At 39.1% G+C, this 19,982-nt stretch overlaps 1 protein-coding gene and 1 long non-coding RNA gene across 4 annotated transcripts in view; one reads left to right on the top strand and one right to left on the bottom strand.

The window, feature by feature from the left end:
• KHDRBS2 (KH RNA binding domain containing, signal transduction associated 2) overlaps positions 1 to 19,982 on the bottom strand; it is a 624,118-nt gene that overhangs the window by 160,907 nt on the left and 443,229 nt on the right. The window lies entirely within an intron of this gene.
• On the top strand, positions 16,385 to 18,304 carry LOC117875204. The gene is made up of 3 exons (XR_004645213.1): positions 16,385 to 16,440; positions 17,487 to 17,546; positions 17,985 to 18,304. It is a non-coding gene; the product is annotated as an uncharacterized LOC117875204 (long non-coding RNA).

Raw genomic sequence — 19,982 nt, 5'->3', positions numbered from 1 at the left:
TTATGTGGTGCTCAGTATTATAGACTGACAACTTCTACTGTCCAAAGCAGTATTTGTTATGTTCCCCCTGTTACTCAGGTTCAAATCCATCAAAAATCCCATACTAAATTTATCTTCTGATTTTTTTGTTCACTTCTTGGAGATTTAGAAGAAGTACAATATCAGTTTTTAATCTGAAAAACTGAAGTAGCTCCTTGGTTTTGAATTATATTCCATCTAAACGTTTTACTGGATACATACAGACTGTTAGGTGGGATTCATCGTACATTTCCTCAAGAAACATTAACAGGTTCATTAATCATCAATGCAGTGTTTTCAAAGAAATTGGCATAATGTATTATGTCAGATGTTACAATGTGTTTGTTATGACGGATTGCTATTACATATTGCAATTATGCAAGTTTTTTCCCACCCTTGGGACTCAAATTCAGCTAGAATGTTCAACACTTTTCATTTTTTTCATATTTCAGATATTTTATATGTGTTATTGCCCAAAAGCCCAAAGCCCATTGCTATCCTCACTGACAGAAAGTTGAAATGGGAATACAGAATTGGATTTCTCCGCTTTGTTGCACTGCAAAACCAGATTCAACTGTTTCAATGCACCCTTAAAAACAGTTCGTCGTTCAAGGCTGAGAGTGAGAGTTAGGTCCTAAATTTTTCTGCTACTGCTTTAAGCAAAACTGTGAACTCCTTTGTGCTTCAGTTTACCATCCTATAAAATGCACATACTGTAATAGTACCATAATACCTACTGCATAGGGTCACTGTATGGCCTTGTGATTGTAACACACTTTGAGATCCTCAAATAGAAGATGTCACCTTCTAATATCAGAGTACTACCTTGATCTTCTGACCTGTGTTCTCTATCTGAAGGACAGCTCAGTCTTCTAGTGTTTGATTTTGAAAGATTAGCTATATGTTAGTCAATTATGATGAATGTTTTTACCCCATAAATCTCTCAGGGAGACACCACACAGGGGAGAGATCATAACTGGGAGCAGCTGAGGCAACACTCCACATGCCCTGTCTTTTCCTTTCTCTTCTTTTCCTTTCTCTCTCACTCTGCCTCCCTGCTTTGCTTTCAGCGTATGGGGGTTGCTTCTTCTCTTTTCCCCTCCCGCTTCCTTCCTTCCTCATGGACATGCATGGGAAGGGAGAATTTCACACGCTGCAACTGGGGCCTAGGCTCCAGGACCTTGCCCACCCATGCTGCCATGGGTGGTGGGAGAGTAGTGCTGGGGTTGGTGTTTGGCTCCCATATGGTGGCGGAGGAGTGTGGGGGCGGGTTGATATAGTTTGCTGCCTAGGCAGGGTGGCCAGTGTGGGCTCCCTATTTTAGAGTTACCATCCGTCCGGGTTTCCCCGGACATGTCCGGCTTTTTTAGCCTTAAATGGCTGTCCGGGGGGGATTGCTAATGAAGTAGAAATGTCCGGGATTTCCCCCTTCCCCTCCTGCGGAGTGCGGCGCGGCTGGTTGGACGCCTGGCCTGATTGAAAGCCGCTTGCAGCCACTAGGGCCTCTAGCAGCCAGAGTCCCTCCCCTTCCCCCTCCTCCCCCACAGAGCAGTGCGGAAGTGTTTGAGTCCATGTGGAGCCTGCATTTCTCCCTCTGCCGGGTGGGTGAGTGGGGGGAGCAGGGCAGGCGGTGGTGAGGGGGTGTGTAGAGGCTGCAGGGCGAGTGAGGAGCAGGGGGCACAGAGGCTGCAAGGGCAGGGGGTGTAGAGGCTGCAGGGCGAGTGGGGAGCAGGGGGCACAGAGGCTGCAGGGGCGGGGGGGTGTAGAGGCTGCAGGGGCAGGGCAGGCAGGGGGCGCAGAGGCTGCAGGGCGAGTGGGGAGCAGGGGGCACAGAGGCTGCAGGGGCGGGGGGGTGCAGAGGCTGCAGGGCGAGTGGGGAGCAGGGGGCACAGAGGCTGCAGGGGCAGGGGGGTGCAGAGGCTGCAGGGTGAGGAGGAGCAGGGAAGCATTCAGCAACCCCCAACCAAGATCAGAGCGGGAGGGAGGAGGGGGAATGTGGGGTCAGAGGAGGGGACAGAGATGGGGCAGGGACTTTGGGGAAGGGGTTGGAATGGGGGCAGAGAAGGGGTGGGGTTGGGGCGGGGCCGGGGGCGGGGAAGGGGCAGAGTTTGGGCAGGTCCGGGGTCGGGACTGGGGCCCCGTGGAGTGTCCTCTTTTTTAAATGTTTGAATATGGTAACCCTACCCTATTTCAGCCCCACCCTGCCCAGCTTTAATCTAATTACTAGATCTCTGGTGATACTGGATGCTATGCTGATCGTCAGTTTTGGGATCTGGAAGGGATTTTTCCCCATATGAAAAATTGGCAAACTTCCAAGTCAAGGTTTCTTGGCAGGCTTGAGGGTGCAGAGGAAGCTTCACACTTAATCTCAGATTTATGTAGAGCAGGGTGATTGGTGCACAGTTGAGATCTGCACTGAAGCAACCCTGCCAGATAGCTTGGGGATGGTTACCCCAGGTAGGTAAATTTTAAATAAAGCTGCGTCTCTGCACTTAACCATACTACTGTGTCTGCCTCTCACTGCTTCCATGTCCACACCAATGTTTCTTGGTATACATATGTTTCAACTTTAACACTAGCTGGAAACCTTAACTGGAGGGAATAAAGTTTTTTTGTGTTAATACATTCCCAGTCAGAGGCCACTGGACCCAGAAGCTGGGTTCTAGAGAACAGTACAAATTTAAATTTCTCTTGTAATGATGATATAGTATCTGCACTGAATATTTCAAGTATTAGAGCTTAAATTTGGAGTGAATTAAATTTCATAAGAGCCAGCTGAACTATTTATTATGGATGATATTCATTACATATGCAGCGTCCAATCTTGCAGACATGGCTGGGCATAGAGCTAAGTGTAAGAAATAGACTGCTGTCTATACACAGTAGTGGGAACTACGCTTGGTAGTAAGTGTTTATATATTATATATATCTTTATCCCCTGACCATTAATCCTACACTATGGGTTGAAATTTGGGATTTTTAGGAACAGCTATGATGTGTTCACAACCTCTAGGGATTTCCTCACACTAGGCTCCAACCAATTAAACTGGCATTATGGCTGGTTTATATTGCTGAAGGAAGATTAAAGGAAACCAGGGCACATCATGATATGGGGCATCTCATAGCTCTGTCCTTGTGTCTCAACCTCACTGGGAGAGGTAGTAGCAGAATGGTCTCCCTCTCTTCCCTGAGGCAGGAGCAATGGCATGGGGAACCCTTCTCCTCTTATTCCATCCTGAGGACTGGCAGCAGAGCCCCTCTCAGGAACAGCAAGGGCAGAAGTAGGGGAGGCAGGGATAGTAGGAGAAAGGCCCTTTCAGTGCTCACCCCAGTGGAAAGGGGAATCTGCTTGGGTGTGCGGGTAAGGCTCTCTACACTCTTATTCTGTCACAAACACAGTTCTCTGCTGGAGAGCAGTGGATCTCAACATCTCAGTGAGAGTCCTGGAGCAGGTTATACTGCTCAGAGCCATTGTTTCAGGCTCTACGCAGACACAGGCAAATACCACTGCATCACTTAGGCTTGGGTTTCCGTTCTCAAGGTTTTATTTGCAATCATAAGCAGTGGCGGATTAGGGGTTTGCGGGGTCCTGGGACAGAGCAAGTGGTGACTCCACCCCACCCCTTCAGCCTGCAGCTCCTCCAGTGCTCCTGCCAGGGAGCAGGTTGGAGTGTGGGGGCTTCCCCTGCTGCCCGGCAGGAGTGCCGGGCAGGCAGAGCAGGGCAAGCCCCCATACCCTTGTCCCACTCCCCGGCAGGAACGCTGGGAAGGCGGAGCGGGTCAGGGTGTGGGGATGCCCATTTTTCCAGTCCCCTCCCCCGATTGGCTGGGGCCCTTGGGCATGGGGCCCGTTGGCCCAGTGACTAATCCACCACTGATTATGACGGCTAAAAACTTAATTTTTCTTACTATATTCAGAGCAGGCATGGGGTAGTTCTAACTTATGCCAGCTGAAGATCAGTAAAGCAGAGCTTCTCCCTGCTCCCACCCTGTTGTTTTGAAGGTGGGATGTTGCAAAAAGAATTTTTTTTTAAAACGATGATTAACACTTTTTTTTCCTGTCCCCTACCTAAAAGCATCTTATCGGAATAACCCCAAATCTGTTTTGAAAATAAAATCTTTCAGGCCACAGACCACACATATAATGAGAATCTGAAAACCTTTTATTTGGTGTTTGCAAAGTAGAGGACCAAATCATGCTTGCAATGGAAAGCATGCCTTAAATGGTGTCTGTAGTTATTATTACTTATACATATTTATATAGCACAGCAACTTAGCCTAGTGCTTTAAAGGGATTAAAAAAAAAGACATGGTCCCTGCCCTAAAGAATTTACAATCTACACTTAGTCAAATATGGAAAAATGAGATAACACACAAAAGTAGTAGTACATAAGAACATAGGCATTGTCACACTGGATCAGCCCCAAGGTCAATCCAGTCCATCATGCTGTCTCTGACAGTGGCTAGTACCAAATGCTTCAGAGTAAGATGTAAAAACCCTGCAACAGACAGCTGTGGGATGATTTGCCCCCCAAATTAGGTCTCATCCTGCTCTCTAATAGTTAGAGACTGACTTAAGTCCTGGAACATGAGTTTCACTGTTATGGGGCTTCTTGCTACTCCTCCCCTTCCATGTGTCCTCTAGTGCATTCCCTCAGGTTTAGGATTCATGCCCTTCTTTGTCCTGAGGTGGGATTTTACAATTCTCAGTCTCTCAGCCCAGGATCTAGGTACAACACTGTATCTATGCCAACAGCTTATTGCCCTGCAAGTCTGACTGAACACCTGCATTTCTGTCCTATGGGAGCTTGTTACCAGTGCTGGATAGTGACAAACAGCCTTCTTAAAAAAAGTAGGTTTATTGACCAGATGCAACAAAGCATTAGAGAAAATTATTTTAAAACAACAAAAGCCTGCGTGCATGTTTAGATTTATCTAATCTTATTCTTTACTAAAAACAAATTTAGGACAAGTCTACAATAGTAGCACTGTACTCAGAAAAGTAGCAGAAGAAATTAGGACCCACACCCCACTACCCCTCATTTCTGAGAGAAATAAGCTATGTCGGCAAAGTGCAGTTTGGCTGATATAACCGTGTCTACATTGGAAGCATTTGTTGGTACTCTTATGTTGGCTTCACATCCCTGACCTAATTAGCTATACCAGCAAAAGTTTGTAGAGTAGATCTGGCTTTTCTCTTGAGTTACAGGAACAGAACAGACCCAATTTATTTTCTTTTACCAAGCTCTGGAGTTCTTGGGGCCCAGCCTGGGGTCAGTTTATCTTTCAGAGACAGTTTCCTAGTCTGCTCCCCCTTTGCAGGGAAACGTCCCTTTCTATGTATACCTGAGATTAATTTCCATACTCCTTAAATGCCTGTACAGGTCCTAGGTGTAAAGTCTTCTTTTTACCACAGCCTGGTTATTCCCAATTGACCAGCCAAGCCATCTAAGATGATGGCCCATGGTGGTTGCTCAATTGGCTAGCAATCAGATGTTTTCATCAATCCCAAGCCCAGAAGGGACGACTGTGACTAGTCTGATCTCTGGTATAACAGAGGCCACAGAACTTTTCTAAAATAATTCATAGAGCCAATCTTTTAGGGAAAAAAACCTATCCAATCTTGATATAAAAATGTCAGTGATGGAGAATCCACTGTGACTCTTGGTAAGTTTTTCCAGTGATCAGTCATCTCACTCTGAATTTATCTAGCTTCAATGTCCAGCCATTGGCTCTTGTTATACCTTTTTCTGTTAGATTAAATAGGCCATTATTAAATATTTGTTCCTCATATAGATACTTACAGACTGTAATCAAGTCACGCCATAACTTTCTATTTGTTAAGATTGAACTCCTTGAGTCTATCCTACCCATAATGCATGATGTCTAATCCTTTAATCATTCTTGTGGCTCTTCTCTGAGCCTTCTCCAATTTATCAATATCCTTCTTGAATTGTAGGATTCAAGAACTGGATACAGTACTCCAGCAGCAGTTGTGCCAGTACCAAAACCAGAGATAAAATAACCTCTCAACTCCTACTTGAGATTATCCTGTTTCTGCATCCAAGGATCGCATTAGCCCTTTTTGCCACTGCATTGCACCAGGAGATCATGTTCAGCTGATTATTCATCATCACCCCCAAATCTTTTTCAGAGTCATTGCTTCCTAGGATAGAGTCCCTGATCATGTAAGTATGGCCTACATTCTTCATTCACATTTACATTTAGTCTTATTAAAATGTGTATTGTTCGCGTGTGTCCAGCTTACCAAACGAGCCAGATAGCTCTGTACCAGTAACCTGTCCTCTTCATTATTTACCATTCCCATAATTATTTTGTCATATGCAAACTTTATCAGTCATATTTTTTTGTTTTCTTCCAGATCATTAATAAAAATGTTAAATAGCATAGGGCCAAGGATGGGACCCCACTAGAAACACACCTGCTTGATGATGATTCCCTGTTCACAATTATATTTTGGGACCTATCAGTTCGCCAGCTTTTAATCTGTTTAATGTATGCTATGTTAATATTATATCTCTATATTTTTTAATCTAGGTGCCATGCGGTACCAACTCAAATGCTTTACAGAAGTCTAAGCATATTACATCAATACTATTACTGTTATCAACCAAACTCATAATCTCGTAAAACAAAAAGATATCAAGTGAGGTTGATAAGATCTAGTTTCCATGGATCCATGTTTATTTGCATTAATTATATTACCCTCTTTTAATTCTTTATCCATCAACTCTCATATCAGCTGCTCCATTATTTTGCCCAGGATTGATGTCAGGCCTATCATTACCTGGGTCATCCTATAAATATTGGCATTAAATTAGCTTTCTTACAGTCTTCTGGAAGTTCCCTAATGTTGCAAGATTTATTGAATATCAACATTACTGGTCCAGCGAGCTTATTGCGATGCTCTTTTAAAACTCTTGAATGCATACTTGATCATTTCAAAATGTCTAACTTTAGTAGCTGCTGTTTAACATTCTCCTGGGATACTAGTGGAGTGGAAAGGTATTACCATATGCTATGATAACATCATCTGTTTTTGCCCCAAATACAGAACAGAAATATTTATTGAACACTTCTGCTTTTTCTGCATTATTATTGATCATTTTACCGCCTTCATTTAGTAATAGACCAATCTGTTGTTAGGATTCTTTTTTTGTTCCTAATATATTTTCCTGCAAAGGTTTTTTGGGGTCATCTAGTTAACAGCTCCCCATTTGGAGCAGGATTTTTCTTTACATTAATACCTGAAGTGTTGTAGCCAATCATCCCTTATAATCATCTACATGATGTATCTCATTTATTTTCCTACATACAGCAACCTATTGCCTAATAGCCCTTGCTCATAGGAAATATTATCTGTTGTTAAGGCTACACTTTGCCTGCTTTAATTTTTTTACAAAATATTCCCATTACAATGCCATTCTCATGTGTCAGGAAGAAATTCATGCTCTAATTCAGGTTGTGCTATATACGGCAAAGTTCAGAAGAGATCAGATATTGAACTTTTAGAATGATAAAAATAAGTATTAAATACATAAACTCTTCTTTTATCATCTTTTCTTCCAGTTTTTCTCATCCCTTCACATTTTTCTTATCTCATGTTTCCATCCCTGTCTCTTCACTTCGCTAAATTCATTAACATGACCCCAAGAAGAGCTCTTCATCTCTTTTTTCCCCTTTTGTCATTCTGTAAGGATTGTGGCGGTTGTAAGTTTATTTTGTTGATAAGGTTAAGGGGGTTTTGCTATCTTTTTACCCCAGTCTCTTTGCTCTCTTGCAACATAAAAATAAAAAGTGTAAGGTAATGTAGGTAGAACCCAGTAATGGACACTAGAGGTATGTCTGAACCATAAATGAAGATCCAAAACACCCCCAAGTTTGGGGGGACTTCAGATCTAGATCCAAACTTTGTGGATCAGACTCCCTTTATTTAACAAGGTTGAGAGAACCATACTCCAGGTGTGCCATCAGCTATACCTCCTGCAGTTGTACACAACCAAATGTTTTCATACATCTGGCCTCTTTCTACCACCTATGCTCTAATGATTTCTCAGAATGTGAATTCTTCATGAGCAGTCATTTCTTCTTGCACCTCTCTCACATTGCTAGGATGTACTTTCTGAGGGCAGACTCCTCTAGGATGGTCTGGAGATGGCCTTTTATAGAATTCAGTGTTAAAACAAAATTTTCATTTTGAAAGCGAGGTCATTTTCTATTAAAAAGAAAGTTTTGATGGGGATTTTCTGAGCCACCCCAAAAAACATGAATAAGGTGCCAAAATTGGGCCTAATGTAAATTTACAAGATGAAAACTAGAGGCTTTTTCATTGTTGATTAAAATTAACTTCCTCTGCTAGTATACTAAATATGGAATGGATTTATCATTTTCTGCATCACACATTATGGGTAATAAATTTTTGCTACATGGGTTTAATTAATTCATCTTGGCAATATATCATACATATAAATTGGATTTAGTGAGTTAATCCTATTACTAAATATTCCATCATCTTGAGCAGTATCCCAGTCCCTGAATCCCTTCACTATCTCCCTGCATAGTTCCACATAGAGTCAAAATGCCTCATCCTCACTTTTTATTCTAGACAGCTGTGCTTCTACTTTAATGCCTTCATGTTCCATTGCTATGAACCTCACAACTGATGCTCTAGCCTCCCTTGACAACTTGCTGCTTGCCTTGTCTCTTCCTCCACACTTATGCCTTATTTGTTATTGTTCTTTACACCTGGAATTAAGTTCATTTTCAAGTGGCCTCATTTCTAGGTCACCTTTAAATCACTCCTAAAAAAACACTTCCACCAAGATTTTTACCATTGTCCTTTGCTTCTGTATAGTCTATTCCTCACCTCTTAGCCTACTTCATTCTCTGTTGAGCACATGATCAGAATTTGTAAGATTCAGTCATCACGATATTACATAACTGGTATTAACTTTATTTTTTAAATCCTCACACCTCCTTTCCCTGCCTTGGGGGAGTGATTAAACTAAAAGCTGGGAGAAAGCCAATAGAAGCTGAGGACCCCATAGCAAGAACAGATACAGCTGTTAAAGATGTTGGTAATACAATAGTATTTGTGTATCTACAACAGGTAGGACGTAAATTGCAACTGAACTAGAAGAGACACAGGAGAAGAACACAGAGGTATAGTTTGTAAAATCAACAGGGTGTCAGATAAAGGAATTAAGTATAAAGAGGCATCTAGTTGAGAATAAAAACTATACATGTCTATATGCAAATGCACAAAATTTAAAAATAGGGGAATTAGAAAGCTTTTCAGTGGACATAGATCTTAATATAATAGAAATTACAGAAACATGATAGAATGACAAAAATAGGATACTGTAGTACCAAGTTACAAAATATGTATGAAAGAGAGAGTAGACCAAAAATGTAAAAGCAGTAGCTCTTTGTATTAGGAATTCCATACAATCTATCAAGAAAAAAATTCTGAGTGGAGAAGTTCACAGATTGAATTTATAAGGATATAAATTCCAAACTGTAAGAACGTAAATGATACGACTATAATACCTGCCTCCTGATCAAGAAAAAGAAATTGAATGTGCAACACTGAGAGATCAGACACAAAATCTAGCAAAATACACCTCTACCCCGATATAACACAACCCGATATAACACGAATCTGGATATAACGCGGTAAAGCAGTGCTCCGAGGGGGCGGGACTGCACATTCTGGCGGATCAAAGCAAGTTCGATATAACGCGGTTTCACCTATAACACAGTAAGATTTTTTGGCTCCCAAGGACAGCGTTATATCGGGGTAGAGGTGTAATAATAATGTGGGTCTTCAACTACTCACATATAAACTAATCTAATGGCACAAACAGCATCGGAGAAAATTTAGAGAGAATTTCTTGACATTTCAAGTGATGACTTATTGGAACAGCAAGTTTTAGAGCACACAATAATTGAATAAATTCTTGACTTAATTTTAAATTACACACACACACTAATTCAAGATGTGAAAATAGCTGAACTCCTAAGTAATAATGGCCACAACATAATTAGGTTCAACATCCCAGCGGCAAATAGGGTTCCAAAAAGTGTCAGAGTGACACTAAACTTTAGAAAGGGAGATTTCAATAAAATGAGAAATATAATCAAAAAGGTCCGAAAGTTAAAAGTTAAGGAAATAAAATCTTCAGAGGTGGCATGGATGCTACTTAAGAAAACAATGTACTATCAGTGGATGTGTACCACTCAACTAAAAGAGAACCAGGAAGGCAAGGAGTAAACCAGTATGGTTATCAGAAGCAAGAAGTCTGCGAAAGAATCCCTAGATCCAGTTATAAAAAGGAACAATTAAGGAAGAAAAGAACATTTTTGAGAAGCTAAATGACTTCTTTATATCAATATTTATCATCAAGAATGTTGGAGATACCAACCCCAGACCTGTTTTTTTTTAGTAAAAAGATGAGGTACTTTCTGAGACGGAAGTATGAGAAGAAGAGGTGATGGAACACATTGGTAATTTAAAAAGTGATAAAACACCAACTCCAGACTGTACTTCCAAATGTTCACAACACAAGAACCAGGTGACAATCAATGAAATTAAAATGTGGGAAAGTCAAAACCTATAAAAGGAAATACTTTTTGCACAACATGTAATTAAACAATGGAATCTATTGCCACAGGAAGGAATTGAGGCCAAGAACTTAACAAGGTTCACAAAGGGATTGGAAATGTATATGAATGTTAGGATTATCACAAGTTCTCATAATTAATGGTAATAAAATGTTGTGGAAGGGCTATTAAAACTCATTGATATAGATGCAGGGGTGCCTGCTGGTCAATGTGGATCTATACCCCAAACTATTTTATGTATAGGACTTCTGAGGCGGTGTATTGGAATGCCAGAATGAGAAAGCAGTTTCATCACACTCTCCCCTCATGGTCAGAGTCTGAGATTGCAAGCCATTAAAGCTGAATGATAACTTGGAATTGTTTAAGAACACTTTACTAGATGCCCCAAATGCCACAATTGAGAAAGAAGGCCATATTGGTTAAAAAACAAACAAACCTGGTTTAGATGGGGAAGTGAAGGCTGCTATAAAAATAAATAAATAAATGCATTTTTATATATATATATAAAAAAAAACAAATAGAAGAAAGAGGAACTGGATAGTAATGAACATATAATAGAAGGTACTATAGAAAATCAATAAGAAAAAGGGACACGAGGAGAAATCTATTAGGCCCAAATCCACAAGCTTACCTACCCCTTGGACTACAGGATATTTTGAGTGACTCTCAATTTCCTCTGCTGAAGTTGTTCCACTGAAATTGGAATTCCAATATGTATTGGGCCAGAGGATGAGTAGGAATGAATCTATAGTTCAGTGGTCTTGCCTGACAGGTGGGAAACCCAGGTTTAAACCTCTTCTCTTCATCAGACAAGGCGTGTTTGTGTGCATGGGAGGATTGAACCATGGACTCCCACATGCTCGGTGAGTTTTCTAATCACCGAGTTGAAGGTTATAATGGAGACCACCCCTGGGCTTTTTTGTATAGCGTTAGGTGAGCTTTATGAATTGTGAGATAGGCAGGGCAATGCTTATCTTCACCTGGTTGGAGGAGCACTCTGGGATTAAGAGCACCTGCATTGAGGCATTATGTGCAGGCCCAGTGGCAGAAACTTAGGCAGCTAGGGGATTTTTACAGCAAAAAATGTAGGTGCCGAGGGACTTTAGGCACTTCTAAAGTTAGATGAGCAGGGGTTTTGAGACTCTCATTTTAGAATTAGGGGCTTAAGTCATTTTGTGGATCTGGGCCTTGGAATTTGGCTCTCAGTCTTAACTTGGAGTGTCATTTCCTTTCTGGGTTTTAAGCTAATTATTTTTTTTTAATGAAGTGTTCTTTTCCCTTTCTGTGTATTATTACAGTAATATACAAAATGTTTAAAATTTAATTACTGAATTTCTGACAGACCTTTTCTCAGCAGTGACATCAGGATGTGCACTATTTGCAGTACTCTATTCAGCAGAGTCTTGACTTCTCAGTGTGAACACTATTGACACAGGAGTCCATAAAAATGCTCTTGAAGAAATAATTGTTTATTATGTAATTATTTCATGTAATGATTGCCTATCATGGAGTTTTTAAATGAACATTTCATATTCAGTAGAGCTGGTCAATTTTTTTCAAATATAAAACATTTCCATGAAAGTGTGGCCATTTTGAAAGAAACAAATGATTCACAAAAGCATGTTGCTTTTTGAAATTTTCTGCTTTTTAAAAAGCTGTGATAGAAATTTTAAAATGAAATAATTTGGCCTAGAACCTGCCAAAATTTCTAGAAAAGGTTTTTATAACTTTCTCTGTGTACCTATACATTATCCATCCAAAAATCTTTGGCATATAGAAAATTGCAAATGTGGAAACAGAGTAAAGTAAATGGAATTTTCTATCAAAATAAGTAATCACTAGAGGTAATGTATTGATTGTCTATTACAATTTCATATGTACTTCATTTACTATCTCTGTTTTAAAATGTAATTGAAGGCATTACAGAATTTCCAGTCTACTGCACCAGAATGTCACAGAAATCAGGCATCTTCACAGAATTTAGGCCCACAACCCCGAAATCTACAAGTTATAGGATGTATCTAGCTTGCAGGCAGGTTAGTGGGAATGCTGCAATTAGCAACAACTGCTAGTCTGCAAAAAGTGTGCACTTTGCTACTGCATAGAAGTTGAGACAGAGTGCATTGTAGGGTTGAACAGTTTTTCCAAAGAAAAGGAAAATCTGACGATATTGCATTACAATGGGAGCTGCCATGGTCCTGAGTACTTTTGAAAATCTCTCTTGGTGTCTCCCAACATTGCCATGATGAATCTTGCTTGAGTTGACTGATCCTTCTGTAGAATATGCATGTGCTAGGAGCTCCACTCCTTCAGTCAGGGCAGCATGTACCCCTAATGACAGAGAGGATTTATTTGCACAAACAGCCACATCTGTCCTCAGATGCATGCATGGCGGGCTTTCACCTCAGTGGGCTGATGAGCAAGATTAATACTGCATTATCATAGGCAGAATTTTTTTAAAAAATTCCTCTCCAACTCAACCATTCATTTAAAAAAAACTTTATCGAGACAAATAACTTATGTGCACTGGGGGTAATAAAGAAAATTGTATACAATCAGATTAAATCTTCCTTTCAATAAAGCTGATAATTTGAGTTTAGACTGTATCACTCCAGATTTAAAGTCTGAAAATCATTCATATGGCCATGCAGAGTTCAAGGAAATATAAGTGGAATCAGAGGCAGTTCACATGATAAAACTTTCAGGGAAATGTTATCTGAGATTTTACATCAGATTGTAGGCTTCTTAAATGCTCTTAAAAATAATGTGGACATTATATCTGAGCAACACAAGAAGACAATGTTAAAATATATATATATATATATTTTAAACCTTAAACTTAGTTTGATTACAAGTATTTATTTTTTGACTAATGTCTTGCTATCAACATTATCATGGTAGTAATTTTATTAGTTAAATGGTTTTCAACATTGTCTCTGTGAAATGTACATTAAGAGCAAACATGGTATAAAAATTAAAGTTAAGCATCTGATAAGCAGCCTGGAAAAGGAATACTATCTTTTCATAAATAAACCCATTTTCCAATTCTACTTATCCTAAACTTCATAATTAACCTTTATCATGAGGCAGAAGTGTAACTCAAATGGAAACAAGTCCATTTTCATTAATCAGCAAAATGACTTCACAAAGACATTTGTAATAATGTAGCTAATAAGACTATACTTTACATAGAAATGAGCATATTAAAGATGATCATTCATGATTACAACTAATTTCTGTATTGTATTTTCATGTATTGTATTCAGTATAGAAAACTGTAGAAGTTAGAAATGAACAGTTAGATAATTTCATTTATCATATGCAAGAATGGCACAACATGTGAAGTAATCTAATTTTATAATGTTTACCATAACATTTCAGAAGCAGAACCCTGATCTTTCTAAACTGAGTGGCAGTACTGATAATACAATTAGGAATAACAAATAATTACACTAAGCCAATTTATTAGCAGACTGTGCCACATACAGCATATTTGCATTTCCAGGGAAATGTAATAAAAAAGAGGACAATATTAAATATGCAAATCATTCAAAATACTTCTATGTAAAATATTACAGAAATGTACACTTTGATCCCAATTTCAATGCTGATACATGGGAATGATTCCTACTGATTTTAGTGGTAGGTTTGCCTGCATGATAACAACAGTATAAGGCTCTTAAAGTGACAGTATAGGGATCTAAAGTCTAAATTACATTCAGCATACAATTATGTTGAGTTTGTGTATTAGTATTGATCACAAGAGATCTTTTAGAATCTGTAGTGAAGTGTATTTCACAAATTGGCTTTTGTATGACATATTTTAGGGTCAACAGACCCTTGCTTAAAAAAGAAAATTAAATAAGATCAAATTCTATTACATAAACCTGCTTGCTTTATAATACCTTATTAAGAAGGGGTAAATAGGATTTATGCTAATCCACAGTTTTATATCAGTAATCCCATTTTACAGTGCTTTATTACTTAGGCTTTACTATGAACTTGTACAGTTTTTTCAACATTTTACTGAGTTTGTTAGACCTTTATGTAATAAAATAGCAAGGAAGATTGCTTGGATTAGGCATCTTTCAAGATCTATAAAATTACAATTTGTATGGTCTTTACTTGACTCCAGAATGAGTGATCACTATTCGACAAAGACATGACAATCTGTTAGCACTGCTTGCTGGCCTGAGTGACACTTTTCCATTATCCATATTCTTCATTCTGGAGTCTTTTGAAAGTTTTGGCTTCTGATTAAATTCTAAAATGGGCAAGTGCTGCAATATCCACATTTTAATATATTAGAAATAGGTTTGAAGATGTTACTTCAAACCTGAATTTTGGAAGACTATTTTTAATACTATATGTTCCATTTTTATCATATATCCCCTTATTCAGAAATCTTTCAGTCTAATGACATGCACATCAATCAATTACATGCTAATTTGTCTGACATTTGGTCAGAAGGCAACATACCACCCAAATACAAATTCAACTAGACCCCAGCACATACTCTGCTTTCATTAATCATTTAAGGTTCTTGGACAAGACAGCTATTAAGAATACAAAAAGTCAGTACAAGGACAAACACAGCACCAGGCATTTTGGTATGAAAATTGCACTATATTCCTGGTAGAAAATATCCTGTTTTGCTTTTGAACACTTTGATAATCTCAGCAAACACTCTTCCTTATGCAACTGCATGCACCATCGACCTAATTTCCATGAGAATTGTATACATTTTTTGAAGAGGGGAAGTGAGAATGACCCTACCCCAGGTATGCAAGAATTAATTCTCTTCCCTGTACCTAATCCAGATAAAGTGTACATATACACATACACTCCCTCACCCCCAAGGGCTTTTTTTACCTCAGTATTTCTTCTTTATCCACAGCAGTTCATGCACACAGTAAGCTACTGAACCTGCCACACAATGTAACATTATCCCACTTCTCTTGAAGACAGAAGGTCTGATTCTGATGGAGTTACTCCTGATTCTCACTGGTGTAAGTCTGAAATTAGAATCAGGCACAGATTCTCATCTCTACAACTCTCCCAGTTCCTGCTATTCAAAAGGCATAAAAGTCCTAAAGCTGCCTCCACACTAATGTCTTTGCGCTTGCTTTCAACAAAATCTCAAGATGTTTCTTCACCCTGTAATCAAACTAGGCCTTGCTGTCTATCATCCTGAAACCTTGACAACCTTTTGATGCAGAATACTATCAATCTCAGAAACTAAATAGCACTGAGGCAGGACTTGCAGGGGTAAACTTTAGGAAAATTTAGGTATGATTAAGAAAATGATGATGATGATTCAGGGAATGGGATATTTTAAGTCAAAAGTGAAGCAATGTCCCAGAATAGTCGTAGGGAGCATTGTACTGCTACTGGTCCCTTCTGTTAGACAGACTTTGGGGCCCTGATTTGTAAAGGTATTTAGGTGCCTAAAGATACAGATAGGCACCTAAGTCCCACTAGGCACCTATCTGTATCTTCAGACACCTGAAATCCTTTAAAAATCTGGTGTTTCATTATTAAAAAGCTCCTGCATTTTCTGCAAATCTAGGGTTGTTAATCCTGGTGTCTGAACAAAATCGCAACTGTATTATAAATTACCTAAATATCACCTAAACAAATTCCCCTTCAGTTTCAACTGGGAGTGGCAAGGGTTCTTAAACTTGTTCGTAAAATGTGGACTGTATTTTAACAGAGACCTTGTCTGATATAATGCTTCCCAATATCAGTGTGACAACTACAGCCAGAGCCTTCCCTAAGGTAAGGCGAATCAGGGCGACCACCTGGGCCCCATGCTTTGGGGGGGCCCGCGCTTCATGAGGAGGCAGGCGGGGAGGTGAGGTGGGAGGCGGGCAAGGAGGCGCCCCCCTACCAACATCCCCCTCCCCCATTGCCTCCTGCCCGCTGGCAGGCCCCGCCGATCAGTGCCTCCCCTTCCCTCCCAGTGCCTACCGCCAATCAGCTGTTTCACGGCATCTTAAATTCTAGAACCATGAGTCACAAAGTTGGGAATAAACAAAGGAACCTACAGTGATAATGTCATAGGGCCAGATTCTGACACCCTTACTCACAAAGAGTAAATAAATTCCAGCAGGGTAATCAGTTACCTATGTTCCTTACCCAATACCTAATACCTTACTAATATCTCTGATTACACCTATGAGCTCCGATGGGGTCATTCATGGAGTAAAATTTGATGTAAGGATGTCAGCATCTGGACCATAATCATGACGTTACCAATAATTAAAAAACAAACAAACAAACCTTGTGATTTTACTATCCTACCACTGCAGAATTTCTGTCTTTGTTTACCACACAAAATAAATTTCCTATGTTAATTTTTCAGTTAATGATAAATGTAGGTAGAATGCTTTTCTTCCTGACTTTAAGAAAATAATTCTATACTTTGATTTCAATCCAAAATTTTATGTTAGTACTGTAAAACATAAAGGGAGATTAGCAATGAAGGAGAAAATCTGTTTCATAATAATTATTTACAGTGCTAATAAATGTATAATTATTAAATCAAACAGATTCTGGTGGTCCAAATCAGGCACTTGTATTACGAACCATAAATAAGATAGATATAGCAGAGACACAAATTATATTCTTCTACTTATCCTCTTAATTGGGATATGCAACTTGGCTTCATGCCACTTGCATTTATCTATGACTAGCAATTCCAGACTACAGTTGGCTCCTTTTGTGTTTGTTTTGTTAAGAGAAATATGCATGCTAAAAATAACTGCTTCAGCATTAGTTGTCTTCTATTTACAGTGGTGCTGTCTTCTTCTATAACCTTCCAGGTTCTCTTAATGAAAAGGCTACTACCATCATGACAGAATGCAACAAATGGCAACATCCAGGTATTAATACAAACTGTCTCACTATATTAGTGCTCCACCTAAAAACTAAAACCCATGAGATGGTGCAGATTTAAAAGATATTACTTTTCCGTGTATAGAGTGCTAAGAACATAAATGATGTTTTACAGAATACATAAAAAGGAGGTCCTTACATCAATGTCAGACATATAGGATATATGTGACAACAGTGAAAACGCAAGGAGTGGACAGACTGCTAGTGATGAGTTTAATAAAGGAAGGCAGGTTTCATGAAATAAATTTTAAAAAGAGATTTGAAATAAAGAAGGTTGGGCATTTGGTAAAAATCTTTAAATTAATCCAGGGTAATTGTGGATAATAGACTTCCCCAAAAGACAGTCCTTTTCTTCTTTTGTTTTTTAAAGTGGCAGTCCAAATATATTTCAATATTTAATACTGATCTGTTTTTCTCACCACTAGGGATTTCTACAAGAGATGCCCAACTACAACTAATCAAACTGTGAATGAGGCCCTGCTGTCCACAGAAAATAATGATGCAAATGCACTTTCCAGTTGTCTACAATACTTAAAACAGATATTCAGCATATCTCTACTTATTAGTAAACTGAACTACATTCCTTAGTACGTAAATGATATTAAAATTAATATGCATATGCAGTGTGTACTCGGAACTCCTTTTAACCACTAATAAATACATCAGATGATGAGATGTTTACTTAAAAACAAAGAACCAACGTCTCATACAATTTTAATTTTTTAATATCCACATGGAAGTTTATTTCCCCCCTACCGATTTTGTGTTTTTGATTTTGTAAACATTTGGTTTATTATTCCATAAACTATAAAGAAGTTAAAATGAACATTTTTTTTCTTTTTAATACCACTAGCACCAACAACACAGAAAGAAAACTCAAAATAAGAGGTCTGTGGAAAAACACACCTGAGGGTGGGTGGAATGTTTACCATGCTTTTGGAGTCATGAAAAGCTGAAGGCTTTATAGGTTTATGGAGGATCAATTTCTGTCTGAGTTTAAGGGGCGCAGTGTGTGACAGCCTAATCACCCAGTACTCTAAAGCTTATGGGTAATTTGTATGTACCTGTACAAGACTTTGGAATTATTTTTTAATGAGCATTAATTGTTTTTATCACTGACCCATAGATTGTGAAAATGAAAAGCACAACAATGTGAACATTTTCCTCATTTGTATAGTTTATATATAAACATGGTCCCCTCCTGTCTTACAGTAGCTTACAGTGAATACAGATCCCCTTTACACCACTCCATCAGCACACAGGGGATTTAAAGCTACCATAAAGAGGCAGTTGGGGAATCTTACATAGGGTGATACCCATCTGTTGTGAAGCATGCATCTGAATGAAGAAAAAAAAAATCTTCAAATGGTCTCCACTCTATTGTCTTACAGAGGTGTCTGGAGTAAAATTTAAGCAGAATTTAAGAAAGAATCAGTCATGCCATGTCAGTAAACCAAAATGTGGTATCTATTTGCAAAAATACATGCAATTCTTTAAAAAATCATTATGTGAATTTTTTTTTTCCTAATCAAAAGATCACTAGGGGATTTGAGAGGCAAAAACAATGTATATTCACATGGAGGGAAAAAAGTTTAGGCTTTAAATTGAAAAATATTTTAGGCCAGTGTCAGGGATGGGTTGGCCAACTGTAGATAAGCAGGAATAGCCCTCCCAACTCAAGGATGTTCTGACATCTATAAGGAAAATCCTGCAGATCTTGTGGGAGAAGGGAATCCTGCAGGTCTCATGGCATTGTAGATGCGCCAGGAAATTTCAACTTCCTTCAACTGGGAAGGGCCTGAACTGCAACTTGGGTCTTTCCCAGTATGTCAGGCTAATTTCCTTCTTTGACAAGGTCACTGGCCTAGAGGGTAGAGGGAAGCAGTAAATATGGTACAACTTGATTTTAGTAAGGCTTTTGACACAGGCCCATAACATTCTGATAGGCATACTAGGGAAATGTTGTCTAAATTAAATTACTATAAGGTGGCTACACAACTGGTTCAAAGACCATACTCAAAGAGTAGTTATTGATGGTTTGCAGTCAAAGTGGGAGGGTGTATCTACTGGGGCCCCCAGGGGTCAGTCCTGGGACTCAATATTTTCATTAATGACTTGGATAATGAAGTTGGGAATGTGCTTATAAAATTTGTGGATGACATCAAGCTGGGAGGGGTTGCAAGCACTTTGGAGGACAGGATTAGAATTCAAAAGGACCTTGACAAATTGGAGAACTAGTCTGAATTCAACAAGGTGAAGTTCAATAAAGACAAGTGCACAGAACTTCACTTAGAAAGGAAAAAATCAAATGCACAACTACAAAATGGGGGATAACTGAATAAGTTATCCACCATAACTTAGTGGGGGATAGTGCTGTGGGAAAAGATCTGGAGGTTATAGTGGTTCACAAATTGAATATGAGT

This window comes from Trachemys scripta, chromosome 3 (assembly GCF_013100865.1).
Source record: "Trachemys scripta elegans isolate TJP31775 chromosome 3, CAS_Tse_1.0, whole genome shotgun sequence".
NCBI classification, from domain to species: Eukaryota; Metazoa; Chordata; order Testudines; family Emydidae; genus Trachemys; species Trachemys scripta.
This window is presented reverse-complemented; position numbering and strand designations above follow the sequence as displayed.